Source organism: Anolis carolinensis, chromosome 4 (assembly GCF_035594765.1).
Source record: "Anolis carolinensis isolate JA03-04 chromosome 4, rAnoCar3.1.pri, whole genome shotgun sequence".
Taxonomy (NCBI): Eukaryota; Metazoa; Chordata; class Lepidosauria; order Squamata; family Dactyloidae; genus Anolis; species Anolis carolinensis.
The window spans coordinates 156,376,240-156,391,725 of NC_085844.1; the positions used below are offsets into that span (position 1 = coordinate 156,376,240).

The 15,486-nt window shown below is 39.0% G+C and overlaps 1 protein-coding gene across 5 annotated transcripts in view; it reads left to right on the top strand.

The window, feature by feature from the left end:
* The window catches only part of lpar3 (lysophosphatidic acid receptor 3), a 48,136-nt gene that overhangs the window by 4,736 nt on the left and 27,914 nt on the right, over window positions 1-15,486 (top strand). Inside the window, exons 2-4 of one of the 5 annotated variants that reach the window (XM_062978076.1) lie at window positions 1,809-1,898; window positions 2,886-2,929; window positions 3,686-3,737. The exons of 1 other annotated variant lie outside the window; for it this stretch is intronic. The gene's annotated coding sequence lies outside the window, so the exon portion shown is untranslated. Of the gene's footprint in view, window positions 1-1,808; window positions 2,930-3,685; window positions 3,738-15,486 lie in introns of those variants that run through there. 3 more of the 5 variants (XM_062978075.1, XM_062978077.1, XM_062978074.1) reach the window with 3 other exon arrangements.

Consider the following 15,486-nt stretch of genomic DNA (forward strand, 5'->3'; position numbering starts at 1 on the left):
AATAAATCTTCAGTCACCTCCTTTTTGTCCATCCTTTGCCATTCCTTCATCGTAATTTAAATGCAAGGTTAATTTGGCAAAATATATGCTTGATCTTTTTAAAAAAGAAAACTCTATTTTCCCTCCTGAGAAAGGGCTGTGAATATACTGTATAGAATTAAAAAGTTTAATTACCATAAACTATTACCATAGTTCAATGCTGTGGAACCCTGGAATTTGTAGTTTGGTGAGGCACCAGCACTCTTAGGCAGAGAAGCCTGATGACCTTGTAAAACTACAACTCCATAATTCCATTGAGCCATGACAGTTAAAGTGGTGTCAAACTGAATTCATTCTACAGTGTAGATGCACCCTTTGGGCACCTATTCACATAACAGAATGATAGTGCTATCTCTTTTACCCTATTTAGAATTTTTAGCTAGGAAGTCCTAGGGCCTCACCGGACAGCAAGCCCTAGGATTCCATAGGCTGGAATGATGGTAGTTAAAGTGGAACAATAATGCAACAGGAACTCTGGTCCTTCCTGGATGACTGTTAACAGAAGGTGTTGCTGGGGGACACCTGCTTGGCCCCGCAGCCATTGTCTTGTGGGGTCCGGCAGGGTTCAGTATTGTCCTCCATGTTGTTCAGCATATACATGAAGCCACTGGGAGAGATTATCTGGAGTTTTGGAATCTGATGCCATCTGTATTCAGATGACATTCAACTCTGCTAATCCTTTTTACCTGCTACTAAGGAGGCTATTCAGGTCCTGAACTGGTGTTTGGCAGCTGTTACGGTCTGTATGAGGGTGAACAAATTGAAATTGAATCCAGACAAGACAGAGGCTCTCCTAGTTAGCTGCAAGGCTGAACAGGGCATAGGCTTACAGCCTTTTCTGGACAGGGTTACACTCCCCCTGAAGTCACAGGTTTGCAGCTTGGGAGCGACCCTGGATTCATCGTTGAGTCTGGAACCCCAGGTTTTGGCGGTGGCCAGGGGAGCTTTTGCACAGTTAAAACTTGTGCGCTAGTTGCATCCATACTTTGGGAAGTCAGACTTGGCCACGGTGGTCCACGCTCTTGTTATATCCCAAATAGATTACTGCAAGGTGCTCTATGTGGGGTTGCCTTTGAAGACTGTTCAGAAGCTTCAAGTGGTCTAAGAGGCAGCAGCCAGATTGCTCACCGGAGCAGCATACAGGTAGGACCCCTCCCTGTTATGCCAGCTCCACTGGCTGCTAGTCTTCTAAAGTGCCGGCTTTAGCCTATAAAGCCCTAAACGGGTCCAGCCCAGCTTTCCTGTCTGAACATATCTCCCTCTATGACCCATCTCGGAAGTTAAGATCATCAGGGGAGGCCCTGCTCTCAGTCCCACCACCCTCGCAAGCGCAACTGGTGAAGACGAGAGACAGGGCCTTCTCAGTGGTGGCCCCTCCTCTATGGCACTCCCTCCCCAATGACATCAGGTCAGCCCCCTCCCTCCTGTCTGCCAGAAAAAGACTTAAGACGTGGCTGTGGGACCAAGCATTTAACCAGTAAACAGTGCAATAATGATAGTGGATTAATGGGATTGACAATTGACAGGCCTTGGACTATGATCTGGACTATGTGATTTTAATTGATGTTTTAATAATTAATGTTTAAATGTATGGATTTTAATTGTATCTATTTTTTATATTTATATGTATTGGCATTGAATTGCTGTAAAGCCGCCCTGAGTCCCCTTCTGGGTGAGAAGAGCAGGATACAAATATGCGAAATAAATAAACAAACAGTTGTGTAATGTGTACAGGCTTTGCCTTTTGCATTAATGATGGCTCACTTTAGCCCTGCAGGAGCACGTGCCTTGAAGATCCATGTGCAGATATTAGTGCTTAAATACCCTGAAGATTCATGTATAGACAAGACAGCACAAAGGTTGGAAAAGATTATGAAGCCTGACTCTGGGAGTGATTTGAAACACTATGTCCAGCCCTTGTAGGCAGTTTTGCAACCACTGTGGGAGTGATTTGAAATACTGTGTCCATCCCTTGTAAGGTGTATTGTAACCACTGTGGGAATAGTACTTCTTTCTATTAGTAATGGGGAGTGCACATTTGCACCAGCTCTTGAGCAGCCAGAAGCAAATCTATGTGAATCAGAGCTTTGTCACAATGCTGGGTGACTTGCAAGGATGAAATCTAATCATTCACTTCTAATCACAGACAGTGGTTGAGCTGGGATTCTTGGTGCATTGTCAAGCCACAGATAAGATGTAAAGAGCTGGCTCATTCTCTTATCTTGGACCATTCTTGTGACAAATGCAGGGGAGCTTTTCCAAGGAGTTTCCCTAGGATGATCCCCACCCACCCCTCTTCAGTTGTGCACAATATTATTCTGTTTTGCCAACTTCACCTCTTTTCTAAGCAGCCATTTAGAATGACACTATACCATATATAATATATTTATTTTAAGTCAATCTCATGTCTAAGTCAAGGGCGGGTTTTGAGGCCAAGATTATGCATTTTTGTATGATCCATGGATAACTAGAGAGTCATTCCATGAAGAGGGGAAAGCAACCATACCAGATCAGGGGACCATCCAGTTCTGAATGCTGTTGCCGTTTCCTCACCCAGGTATTCAAAAAAGGCAGAAGTGGCATCACGACAGAGAGAGTTACTTCTTGTTTTAGGCTTTCTCAGGCAAGACTAAGCTCTTGCCTTTCATCACTCTGCTCAGAGAAGGGGATGTTCCTTTCTTGATAAGAGTGAACGTACTATACTCTCACTGATTCGTGGATACGTTGAATCAGGTTTTTGGGGCTTATATTTGACTAAAGTTTCTGGACTTATACATGAGCACAGAATATAGAATAGATGTATCTGGTTTCCTAAAATGAATGCTACCTATTTGTACCATTTTTAGGAATTAAGGGGTTGAAAGAAGTTGATGCCTATAACATGCAGTTGGTGAGTCTTTTAGACAAATGTCCTTTACAAGGTGAACTGTTGACTAATGGATATGTGAAGCAGAGTGGTACCAGAGTTTTAATGTCCTATGATCTTCCACTGCCGAAACTGATAATACTGGCATATTTACTGTTATCACACAGTAGGACCATGGTCTTAGAGTAGATTAACTCATGTGTTTACCATATATACTCACCTGTATGTCAATCTCGTATATAAGTCAAGGGCAGGTTTTGGGGTCAAAATAATGGATTTTAATAAGTCTGTGAATAAGTCGAGGATAATTTAACAGAGAGAGGAAAGCATAGCTGTCCCTGTCCACTGCTGCCACGACCATGTTACTGCCCAGGAATTAATATCTATATCTAAATATTGGATCTGTGATCACTATTTCTATGGTGGCACTTAGAAAGAAAGGCAACAGAATGAAGGCTGGCTGGGACCCCAGCCCTCATACATTATTGTATATCCCAGCTACTCAAATCACTCTATTAAAATAGATCTCATCAACAGCACAAACTTGTTTCGCTCAAGGAATGGCACTTTAGAAATTACATGCTCCCTGATTTGATGCTTTTAACCTGTGTCAGAACACTTGACCTGACCAAATATTTACCTCTGTTTATTGGCAGCAATCGTTCTCGGGGTTGCGGAAGATTTGTATGCATATACAAATGGTTTCAACTGTTAGAAATTTTTTCCACCATCAAAAAGGACTCAGGAGTGTTGTAACTTGGCATATTTTCATCTATTTAGGCTCACTGAACCCTTTAGCCTGTTCCAGTTGTGACTCAGCCTCCAGAAAAGGGTAGGTAGAATCAGGGTAATGAATGTTTTTTTTTAAAGAAAAGAATGTTTTTAATTTAAATTCTGTGTCATGTATTATGCTTCCCAGTGCATTAGGATGTTAGACACCGCATATTCACAGCAAATCCTTATACAGTACAACCCATGTTTCTACAGGGTTGAAACATGGGTTTCAAGACCCTTTTGCCCAATGGATACCGTAAACCACAAATAGTGAAGCCCATATTCTATTGAGATAGTTAGCCCCTCATATCCATGGTTCTGTATCCACAGGTTCATCTATCCATGGCTTGGTAATATTCAAAATAAAAATATCCAAAAAGCAAACCTTGATTTTGTCATTGTACAATGGAGAAATTCAGCAACCACTGAGTTTGGTATCCAACGGTATCCTGGAATCAAACCCAGTCAACCAAACCATGAGCATACTGTTCTGGAGCTGGAAAATATGATAGAATAGCACTGGAGGACCTAGAGAGGCCCACAAACAGTTCCTGGAGGAATATTATTTGTAGTGTGGCTAAGTGAAAGCATGGATATCATGTTTGTGGATATAGGGAGTATGTTGTACATCATACAGTGTATAATATGCAGGTATATATCAGTGAATGAAACCTGTGACAAAGAAGATTTTTTTATATATTTGACCAGCCTTTCTCTTTTCTTTCTTGCCTTCTGTATTTTTGTATATTGGGAGGAGAATGAAGAGGATTGAAGGAACTTTCAGCATCATGTTGCAGCAGTGTGTTTGCAGCAAATAATATAGTAAAGCTTGAGATGGAAAATAACTTTTTAGTCTGTTCCAGTTGTGATCCTTTAGCTGTTCCTTCTGTAGCGGCTTGTGTCTTTCTATGACAGAAAAGGTAAAGAGCAGTTGCCTTGAGAATCCGTTAGTGATCCTGTGCAAAACAGAGAGAAAACAGGAAACCAGATTAGCCTATCTCACCAGCTATCCTCGGCATATTAAAAATGTTAGGGATATTCTATTACTGTATGTTAGTGAAAACTACCCAAAAAATACAGCAGAGCATAAAAAACCCCCCAAAAAAACAACAAAACAAAAACAAAAGCAGGATACTTATAGTTGAATATTCAGCTCACAGCAAGCAGAGCGTGAAGTGCTATATGTAAAGAATTTAGAGCTATATTTGTTAACTGAGGTTATTGTTGTTATATATCTTCAAATAGTTTCTGACTTATGGTGACCGTAACATGTTATTTTTTGTGAGAATTGTTCAGAAGAGGTTTGCCACTGTCTTCCTCTGAAGCTGAAAAAAATGTGACTTTGCCAATCTCACTCAGGCTGCATCTACCCTTCCATACAATGCAATTTAATAATACAGTTTAACTGCATTATGAAACTGTGCTATATGGTAGTGTAGACAGGGCCCCAGTAAGTTTTATGGCTAAGTGGTGATTCAAACCCTTGCCTCCAGAGTTTAACACTGAAACAACAACACCATGCCGGCTCTCAATTCTGGCATACCTGTATATAATACATTTTCTACATCCTGATGATTGTTGATAGCAGCTTGGATATTTTTATCTTTGCTTTATATGGAAGTTGAATGTGCACCGGAAAGCAAAATAAAAATATACCCTGTAGTAGGATGCAAATCCTAGAGTTCTCTAGGCTGGACTCTTATTTTTATTTTCAGTCCACTGTAATCAAGACATTTCAAGGAACTTGAGGGCGCCTGCTGGTGGCTTTTTGAGATCAAAGATTGCTTGGATCTCTTCCTGCTTTGAGAATACAGTCAATGCTGACATTGTTGATGCAAATCTTAGCATTGGCTCCCACTTATGTACACAAACGGCTCGGAAATGAGGGAACTGTAGATATAGTAATCCACAACTTGAAGGGTTGGCCCTATCATTAGACATAGCAAGCCGGCTGTCCCAGGCTGGGTTAAGATGTATGAAATTGTTATTCATTTATGCACTTCATTACTATACATTTATTTATTTACTATACTATTTTTGTTGGGGATGGGAAAGAAGTAATTGTAGGATTGTTTTTGTCATGCGCTAAAATAAATTGGCTGGATTTGAGTCATATAGCCTAAATGTTAGTTCATATTAGAGAAGAACAGTTGAAACTATGGGATTTATGTAAATTTTCAGCATTAGATTCATTGAGTCTTACCTAGTTGGTTTTAACCTTGTATCTTGATTTGAGCATTGGGAGCAATTTCCATTCTGCCCATTTGTCCCCCTTTCCCTTTCCCTTTCCTTTCCTGCAAAAATAGTGTCTCGTGGCCATTTATTACTTCGACTAGTCTAAATTGTAGAATTAATACAGCTTGACACCACTATAGCAGCCATGGCTCAATGCTTTGCATTCATGGAAGTTGGGGTTTGTTGAGGCTCCAGCACTCTTTGACAGAAACGGCTAAAAACATTGTCCAGCTACACCTCCTACAATTGCGTAGCATTGAGCCATGACGGTGAAAGTGGTGTCAAACCACATTAATTCTTCAGTGTAGATGCACCCTTGGTAGATGGTGATGGCTCCCTTAGATATTTACCAGGACCTGATCAGGGAATTGGGAAGGAGCTAGGAGTGTTCTCAGGCACCAAATTTGAGGGGATGAATTTGGAATGAACCCAGGTGCTTAATACTGCTCTTTCAGTTACTAATAGGTATTACATACCGTACTTTGGTTCATTGTCAAGACCATGTCCACAGATATTTGATGTCTGAATTTTTGTTTTGTTTGCATGGATTTGCCACTTAATGTTGAATCTCATTTGCCATTCTGTGCCCCATTTACAGAGTCTCTTTGGGGGCTCTTTATAGCCCAGTTGAAATTACTCCATCCTGGATAACTGGCTCCTTCTGCAAGGTGCATACCTTGCTATGTATCCCAGTTCCAGGTACTTGAAAATTTAAAATATATCCTCTGAAATACTTTATATTTATCTTCATAAATTCAGGAATTATAAGTGATTAGTTTAGTAATGTCTAGATCTGATAGAGGACTGATTATATCTGATTACTACGTAGCAGAACCACCAATATGCCCTATATGCATTGTGTACTGATGTGCATCGATTCCTGTGCACATTGAGTTCTCTTGCTCTGTCCTGATACTCATTTTTGTAATTCGTTAACAGGCTTTCTTAGCACCTCTACTTCTAGGTGTACGTAAAGTTATGTTAAGTAAAAGGTGACATAGGATTTTGTTGATTGTGTCAGTCAGATCATCCCATCTGCTCAAGCTTCACAGTTTAATTGTAGCTTCAGTCAGATAGTTAGCTGGGTGTACATCCTCCTAAATTCAGTAGGACTGAAGTTCTGGTTTGGTATGCACTGGACTATGATGGAAGTAGTTAGATTAGATTTGCTCTCTGTCTGTACAGAACTACAGTATAATTTCCAACATCCCTTAGTCGAGAAGGGGTTAGATTCAGCGTGGTGTCAATTTAGCCACTCCTCAGTCTTCTTAGAGACCATTCACTTGGTAGATTTATAGCAATTATAGTACACCATATGTATTCTGAAACTGGAATCATATTCCTAAAACTGGACAGCCAACATTTTTAAAAGAACATTTTTAAAAAGAAGGAACAAAAGGTCATAAGCTTCTTATTGGAGGAAGCTTTCCTCTAAGGTGATACCTATGACATAAGACCATCACCTGAATACAAAGGTTTTTTTGCTTTGGACAAGGCATTGCCTCATGGATAAAAACTAACCAAATGGATAACTGAATCCTTTACAGCTTTGTCATCTTTTATCACAGCTGTGGGAAGAGAGCTGGCTGTTCAGCAGGCTGGGTTTCCATTTTGCAGCAGCCTCCCATTATCTGCTGCCTTAAGATGATGGCCTTGTCCTGTCCAGTGGTAGAGGTGACCCTGACAACTAATCAAGTACAATTTTAATGCAAAATACTTCCTTTTACCTGATTTGCTTTCTTTGTTTCTGTGGATTTAACAATTGAAACCTTGATCATCGCTTCCAGAAAACTGAACTTGCAACTGAGATTATTAGAAAGAGCGATCTGCAATGACCTGGATGTTTCCTGGATCATTGATTTCAGATTGATACACCTGGTGCTTTCCAGTGCACTGATAAAGCAACACATTATTAGTACAACTATATGACTTAGTAGTTATTTTAAACTATTTTGAGAACATTTGAAGAATGCCGTATAGTTTCATTGACTTGTTCTTAAGCTATCAGTTAATTCTAAATGCTCTCCCTACAGTGTTCTTAAATGGATTCTCCACAATGACTAGCTTCGACATAGGTACATCTCCAGTGTGTTGAGCAAACAATTCATTAAGCATCTTCTCCCACTATCTTTTATTACCTGATACTCCCACTATCTTTCTAACTGGTTTCCTGCTTCTAGTGTATTAAAAATATCAATTAGCTTTCAGATCTGTTTACCTATGCTCTTCCATTTCATGCTTTGCTTGCATCTCTTACAAAAGTCAAACAGATCAATGGCATGGTTCTAGTCGTCTCTGAGTTGCTGGGACAGGAAAAATGAGGATCCAGGTTGGACAATGCTGGTCTTGCATTGGTTTGTCTACTTTGTTAGACATTGGGAACAGTTAGTTCAGGTACAACATCCCACTATTGTATGTATAGTAGGTTCGTATATTTCTGAGTAGACAGTGATCTTCCTGGTTTAACAGCATTGTTCTTTTGCTACTCCAAGCAAACACAGCTGCTTTTCTAGAAAGTTTAAAAATTAGAAATCTGGTTTCCTTTGAAAACCCTAAGAAGTGATGCAATGTATGTATTAGTTGGTCATGCATTTCCAGTGGAAAGAGTTATCCATATTGTGATATTTCTTATACCATCTTCTTTGTAAGAGACCCTGAAATGATTTGATGGAAGGCAATAGGCAGATTTGGATAAAGATCCGCATTGTTCTGCCTCCTGTTTCCAATCATCTGCGTCTCAACTCCATCCAAGAATCCATGCCAACATGTAGTCCATGTATAGGGGAGACTGAAAACATCTAAGAAAGATTTGATGGTGATGGCGGAAGGAGATGAAGTATATACATAGCAAAACATGTCAGAGAAGGCTACAAAAGGCTTAATAATATCCTAAGTGCTGGGACTATTTCCACATTACAGGCTGAGCTGCCAACTCCTCCTTTGGAGCCTTTGCTCAGGGAATCTCTAAATAAGAGCTTTGCCATGCCTGTTTTAGGTTTGACTCCATGTATAGACTTCCTAAACCGTAATTTCAGGAGATCTTAAATTATGAAAGCCTCAACAGTCTAAATTTGTGGTAACTAGAGAGGCACTGGGTGTCTGCCCTTAACAGGTTTCATCTCATGCAGGTTTCATCATGGCTGTGATGGCTTCAGACTACAGTCAATCTTCCATATTCCCTGGGGTGAGAGGCACAGGACTCCATGAAAGCGGAGCAATGGTGAATCAAAAACAATATATTTTTTAAAAAACTGAGGAAATACTTATCTTGAAATCTCTAGGGCTCCATCTACACATAAAAGCAGTTTGAACTGTATTATAATGGTCAGTGCAGACTCAAATAATGCAGATTGAACTGAATTGTATGAGTCTACACTACTATATACAATAATTCAGTTCAATACAGTTAACCTATATTCTGAAACTGCATTATATGTTAGTGTAGATGGGGCATATGGGGACCTAGAGATTCCTAGATAAACCATATTAATCAAATCCTCAAATCTGCAAGAGTTAAACTTTCAAATGTGGAAGTCCAAATATAGAAGGGGATACTGCAAATCACTATTCATAATGTCATTGTATAACATTGTATTTCAGTTTGGCTTGCTTCTCTTGACTTCTTTGTGATTAGCTCCTGAATGCCAAGAAAATAAGAATTACTCTCTCTTGGATTGTTGCTTTTTGTTTGAATTGTTTACAGATGAACAATTGGTAGACTAGGTGATCCACTCAACAGAAATTGACAATGCATTGCTTGTTATGGGACTGTGGTCGAATTACGAGCTATGAAGGTGACAAAGTGTGAGGGGTTGTTTTGTTTATTGAAGCACAACTACCTTCAGGAATAAAAGAAAAAAAACTAGGCAGTGAAATCTTTACATTTATATATGGCTTCACTAATGTTGCTTAAAAAATCAGATCACAAAGCAATTTAGTTAGGCTGCGAAAAAATCATTGTTTTCAGAAAGCAAATAAATAGACTACACCTGGAAGTGCATCTAATTGAGTCCAATGTGAATTTCTTTCAAGTAAACATATAGAACATTTAATAAGATTTGGTTTTGTGATTAATTTGAGGCTGCAATCCTATACACACATATCTGGGATTAAGTAACTGATAACAACAGCACTTGGGATCTCATCACACTAGAGCTTGGACCCACTTTAAATCCACTTTAGGAAGGGGGCTTTAAACAGCTCAGCTCGACAGGTCCTGGTCCTCACCGTACTATAAACCCCAAAATTCTGCAGGAGGCAGAAACTGGATTTAAAGTGGATTCATGCTCTAGAGGTAGTTGGACATATATTGAATTACACTGTGTCGTACATATCCCCCCCCCCCCCCCGCAAATACTTCAAGAAAATACATAGTGTTTAATGATACACTAGAGATTCCAAAGCACATAATTAGTTACTGCTGAATGAATTTTGTAATTCACTATTTCAAATGAGTTTTTATCAAATAGCCTGCTTTCTTTGGTTTTTTTTAATTGTTTCAGTACTAGGACACAGTCATGGATGCAGTTCTTTGGAGCATCAGGGGATACTGTGTACATTACAACAAATCTGGAGACACTTTGTGTCTTCACTTTTAAAGCCAGAAATATAGAAAATGTCTCAGATGAAAGCTATTCTTTTCTCTTCACCTCTCAGAGTTTGAGGAATAAACCAATGTGTTCCAGGGCCAAAAAAATTAGGCCATTATTTTTGCAAAGCAGCACTCAGCAAGAGAGATCCGGTTGCAAAGCTTTTCTCTGAGAATCAAATTGCATTTTGTAATGTTCCAATAAGTAAAAGTTAATGATTCATGGATATGTTTTTAAAATGACCAGATTAATTTTTGAAAGGTGTGATCAAACCCCAGTCAAAGTGTTTGCCTTTATGCCTTATGTTTACTTTCTTGTTTCACAAAATTTTTGGCTCCTGCACCTTCCCCTAGTTCATGTTTTCTCTGAGTTTTTTTCTTTGTTTATAGGGGTAATCAGGGATGAGTTTCTTCATGTTTGCTGAAAATGAAAGTTCACTAATCCTCAAAGCTGCTAACATACATTCAGTTAAGCTAGACTTAGGTTTGCTTCAAACCTCACTATTTTGTATTTTAGTAATATTTTTTCAAGACATGCTGTCGAACCTAAGAATGTATAGCTACTAGGACATGTACCTGGGTTTCTTAGATTCTGGTATTGCAGATGAGAAACATTGTATGAACTCAGGTACACATAGACATATAAGGTAAAGGTAAAGGTTTCCCCTGACGTTAAGTCCAGTCGTGTCTGACTCTGGGGGTTGGTGCTCATCTCCACTTCTAAGCCGAAGAGCCGGCATTGTCCATAGACACCTCCAAGGTCATGTGGCCGGCATGATTGCATGGAACCCCATTACTTTCCCGCCAGAGCGGTACCTATTGATCTACTTACATTTGCATGTTTTCGAACTGCTAGGTTGGCAGAAGCTGGAGCTTACAGCGGGTACTCACTCTGCTCCTGGGATTTGAACCTGCGACCTTTCGGTCTGCAAGTTCAGCAGCTCAGTGCTTTAACACACTGAGCCACCGGAGGCTCCACACATAGACATATAGAGCATTCTAAAAAATTTTTTTTAAAAAATGAATAAATATAATTACAAGAAATACATTTCTGAGCTCTGACTTTCCCTCATCACAAATAGGTTTTTTTTTAGAATGCACATAGACATATAGAGCATTCTAAAAAACCTATTTGTGATGAGGGAAAGTCAGAGCTCAGAAATGTATTTCTTGTAATTATATTTATTCATTTTTAAAAAAAAAAATGTTTAAAATTAATTTTTATTTAGACAAACCAATACAAAACCTACATACCAATATACAAATAAACTAAAATACTTTTTTAGATTTAAAAAAAAAACCATATTATTACTATTACATTCTATACATCAGAAAACATTGAACCATGGTACATACAATCTACGTTATCTAATCTAAGGGCCTTACATTCTCCGTCTAATGGTTATATTATCTCAATTTTCTACACCCACTAAATGGAAAAGAACCATTGATACAACTTTTCCCCACATAATAACACTTTTCTAGTCCAAAAAAACAGTGATGGAGGTTTGACCCCATCTTTGCTAGAGGAGTACAATGAATGGACACCATTCTTTCCTAAAGTTAGAGACTGAACCAGCCTACAGGGAGCATACAACCCCCTGTTCTGTCAGCTCCACTGGCTGCCAGTCTGCTACCGAGCACAATTCAAAGTGCTGGCTTTAGCCTATAAAACCTAAACAGCTTTGGCCCAGCTTACCTGTATGAACATATCTGCCTCTACAAAGCACCTTGAGTGTTAAAATCTGCTGGAGAGGCCCTGCTCTCAGTCCCACTCCCTTCACAGGCTCAATTGGTGGGGATGAGAGACAGGGCCTTGTCGGTGGTGGCCCTCCCTAGCGATATCAGATCAACCTCCTCCTTCCTGTTTTTTTTTTAATAAAAAATGTAAAATTTTGGCTTTGAAAATAGGCATTTGGCAAGTAGTTTAAAGTGCAATAGACCCTCATGGAACTGACATAAGGAGCAACCTAGATTATGACTTTGGGATTGGTGTTATGTATTACAGTTTTTTAATTGTTTTTAATTGTATTTACAGTAGAGTCTCACTTATCCAACATAAACGAGCCGGTAGAATGTTGGATAAGCAAATATGTTGGATAATAAGGAGGCATTAAGGAAAAGCCTATTGAACATCAAATTAGGTTATGATTTTACAAATTAAGCACCAAAACATCATGTTATACAACAAATTTGACAGAAAAAGTAGTTCAATACACAGTAATGCTATGTAGTAATTACTGTATTTACGAATTTAGCACCAAAATATCATGATATATTGAAAACATTGACTCCAAAAATACCTTGGATAATCCAAAATGTTGGATAAGCGAGTGTTGGATAAGTGAGACTCTACTGTATATGTCTATTTGTTTTAATTGGTTAATTTGTGATATGTATTGTGGATTCTTATATAATTGTGGCATTATTGCCTAAACTTGGAAGCTGTGCTGACTCCTCCTTGGGGTGAGATAGAGTGGGGCAGAAATAAAGTAAATAAATCAATTTTACTTCTTCCTTCTCCATTTCAATTTTTAAACAGTTTATACAACTTAAACTCTGATTGAAGATGCAGAAATCAGTTTAGAAGTAGAGGGTAAATTGTGCACATTATGTTTTTAAAAATGTAACATTATAAGACATTACAGTGTGTTCTGGGTATCCTTTCAGATTATGTCCCACGATATCAAAACCCATGGACACCAAAGTCCTATTATCTGCCAGGCAATGGCCACTCTAAATCAAAGACTTAAGAGATAGTCCACCCACAGTATTGGAATGGCACTGAACACAAAACTGTCATTGTACTGCAATAGCTGTGATGGTCACTGATAAGCTCCTGTCAAAGGAAGGAACTTTTTAAGGAGCAGCTTCTGGTTTATTCTATGACCATTGTCAATTAGAGCACTGCTTGGAGGGGACTCATGCTATTCTGTGTAGCATTTACCATTAATGTGGAGTTGTTCGCCAAATGGAGTGAGTTCCTTTTCTTTTGTCACTGAAGAGTATTGAAAAGATGTGTGTCAGTAAGGAGAAAGTGGGTTGCAGTTGGTGGTAAAAAATGTGGAGTGCTGTTTAAACCACGTTCCAGCTGAGTACATGAGCCTTTACAGCAATCTGGGTGGCCCTGATGTAATTATTAAGAGACGCTGGGGGAGGTGGAACTACTCCCTTCAATAGAAATTTCTGGCATGCATTTTACTAAAATATAGCAGAAGCAGGGCAGAAAGTAAGTACATTGTGTCTGTGAAGAACAAGCAGCATGTTCTTTTCCCTCCGCAAATAACAATGGAAGCAAGTTGTTTTTGCCATCAGAAGGACCAAATGGGGCATTATTTATGGAATGACCCAGAGTTTTGAGAATGAAGCAGAACATTGTCCCTCACTGCTGTGAATTGATAGACTCTGTAAGAAAGAGTGAAAGTCCCACTCACTTAGATTCACTTCATCTAGATTGCTCTGGCTATGTGCTTCCGGGGTCCACCAAAAATGGAAAAAATATTTGGGTGAACTGATCTCTAGAAAAGCCCTTGAGAAATTCATGCATCAGTGGCTCAGTGTTTGAGTTTGCCGTCTCCGTGTTTTAGGCTTTATTTTTTTTCCTGTTCATTTGCCCTGGTAGGACTCTGTAATCGGGTTGCCTAATTCGGATGAGGCATCCTCTCTTTGTACAGTCCATTGTTTCAATAATCAGCTGACATGATATGTCCTTCTTTGTCATCTTCATACTCCCCGATTCGCTAACAGGGGACCTTATTCTTCATGGGCTTGCCAGCTTACTGTTGACAGGAACAAGTAGAAAGAGGACAGGACCAGACTGGTACGGATGAGTAACAAACATGCTATTTGTATAGCTGTGTGAAAAAGGGAGGAATCTAGCGAGTTCTGCAGTTAACAGGTGTGATTTCATATACAGTAGACTCTCACTTATCCAACATAAATGGGCTGGCAGAACGTTGGATAAGTGAATATATTGGATAATAAGAAGGGATTAAGGAAAAGCCTATTAAACATCAAATTACATTATGATTTTACAAATTAAGCACCAAAACATCATGTTTGACAACAAATTTTAAGAAAAAGCAGTTCAATACATAGCAGTGGTATGTAGTAATTACTGTATTTACGAATTTAGCACCAAAATATCACAATGTATTGAAAAGATTGACTATAAAAACATTGACTACTAAAAGGCAGACTGCGTTGGATAATCCAGAACATTGGATAAGCAAATGTTGGATAAGTGAGACTCTACTGTAATGATATGTAGCAGTCTTCTTTGTACTCACTCGTTCTGTCAGGGTTTGTTCGTGTTCTCTAAAATTTCCCCCTCAAAAGAGAATGCCTTCAAGAAAAGCAGCAAGATTTGTTAAAATTTAACGTTGCATTCCTAGTTTTTTAACAGCTCTTAGCAACTTGAAAAATTTTCCTCTAAAAAAAATATTTTGCTTCATAGACTTAGACACATTTTTCGATGACCACAATGCATGTAGTGGAGAAGGGAATAACTGTGCTGATTTTCAACATATGCCCTCCAACTGTTTTGGTTTGACAGCAACAGCCCAATTAATCCTCTGTCCATTTTTCAGCTGACTCAGAAATATTCCAGTTTCTCCCTCCTCATCCTATTTTCCCAATTTGTCCTCAGTTTATTTCACTTGCCTCAAACTGAGTCCAAAGAGCAAAAGTAGTTTGTACTCAGTTAACTCAGCAGGAGAAGAGAGGCTTTGAATTTTACCCTTCCCAGTACGCCAAGGCAAAAGCAAATTTCTACAACCTTTCCTAGCTTATGTGTTCTTCCCCATTAATAACTTTTGCTATTTTAACCATACTCTGATGTTGCTAAGCCAAATGTATCCCTGTGAAATTTTGGAGGGCACATCAGCAAGAAATTCCGAGACTTTTGCATAATGCATTCTTGCGGATAAAAACGTATAGTACCACTGAAGTCTGTATGTTATTGCCTGCCATGCAAATTATACTG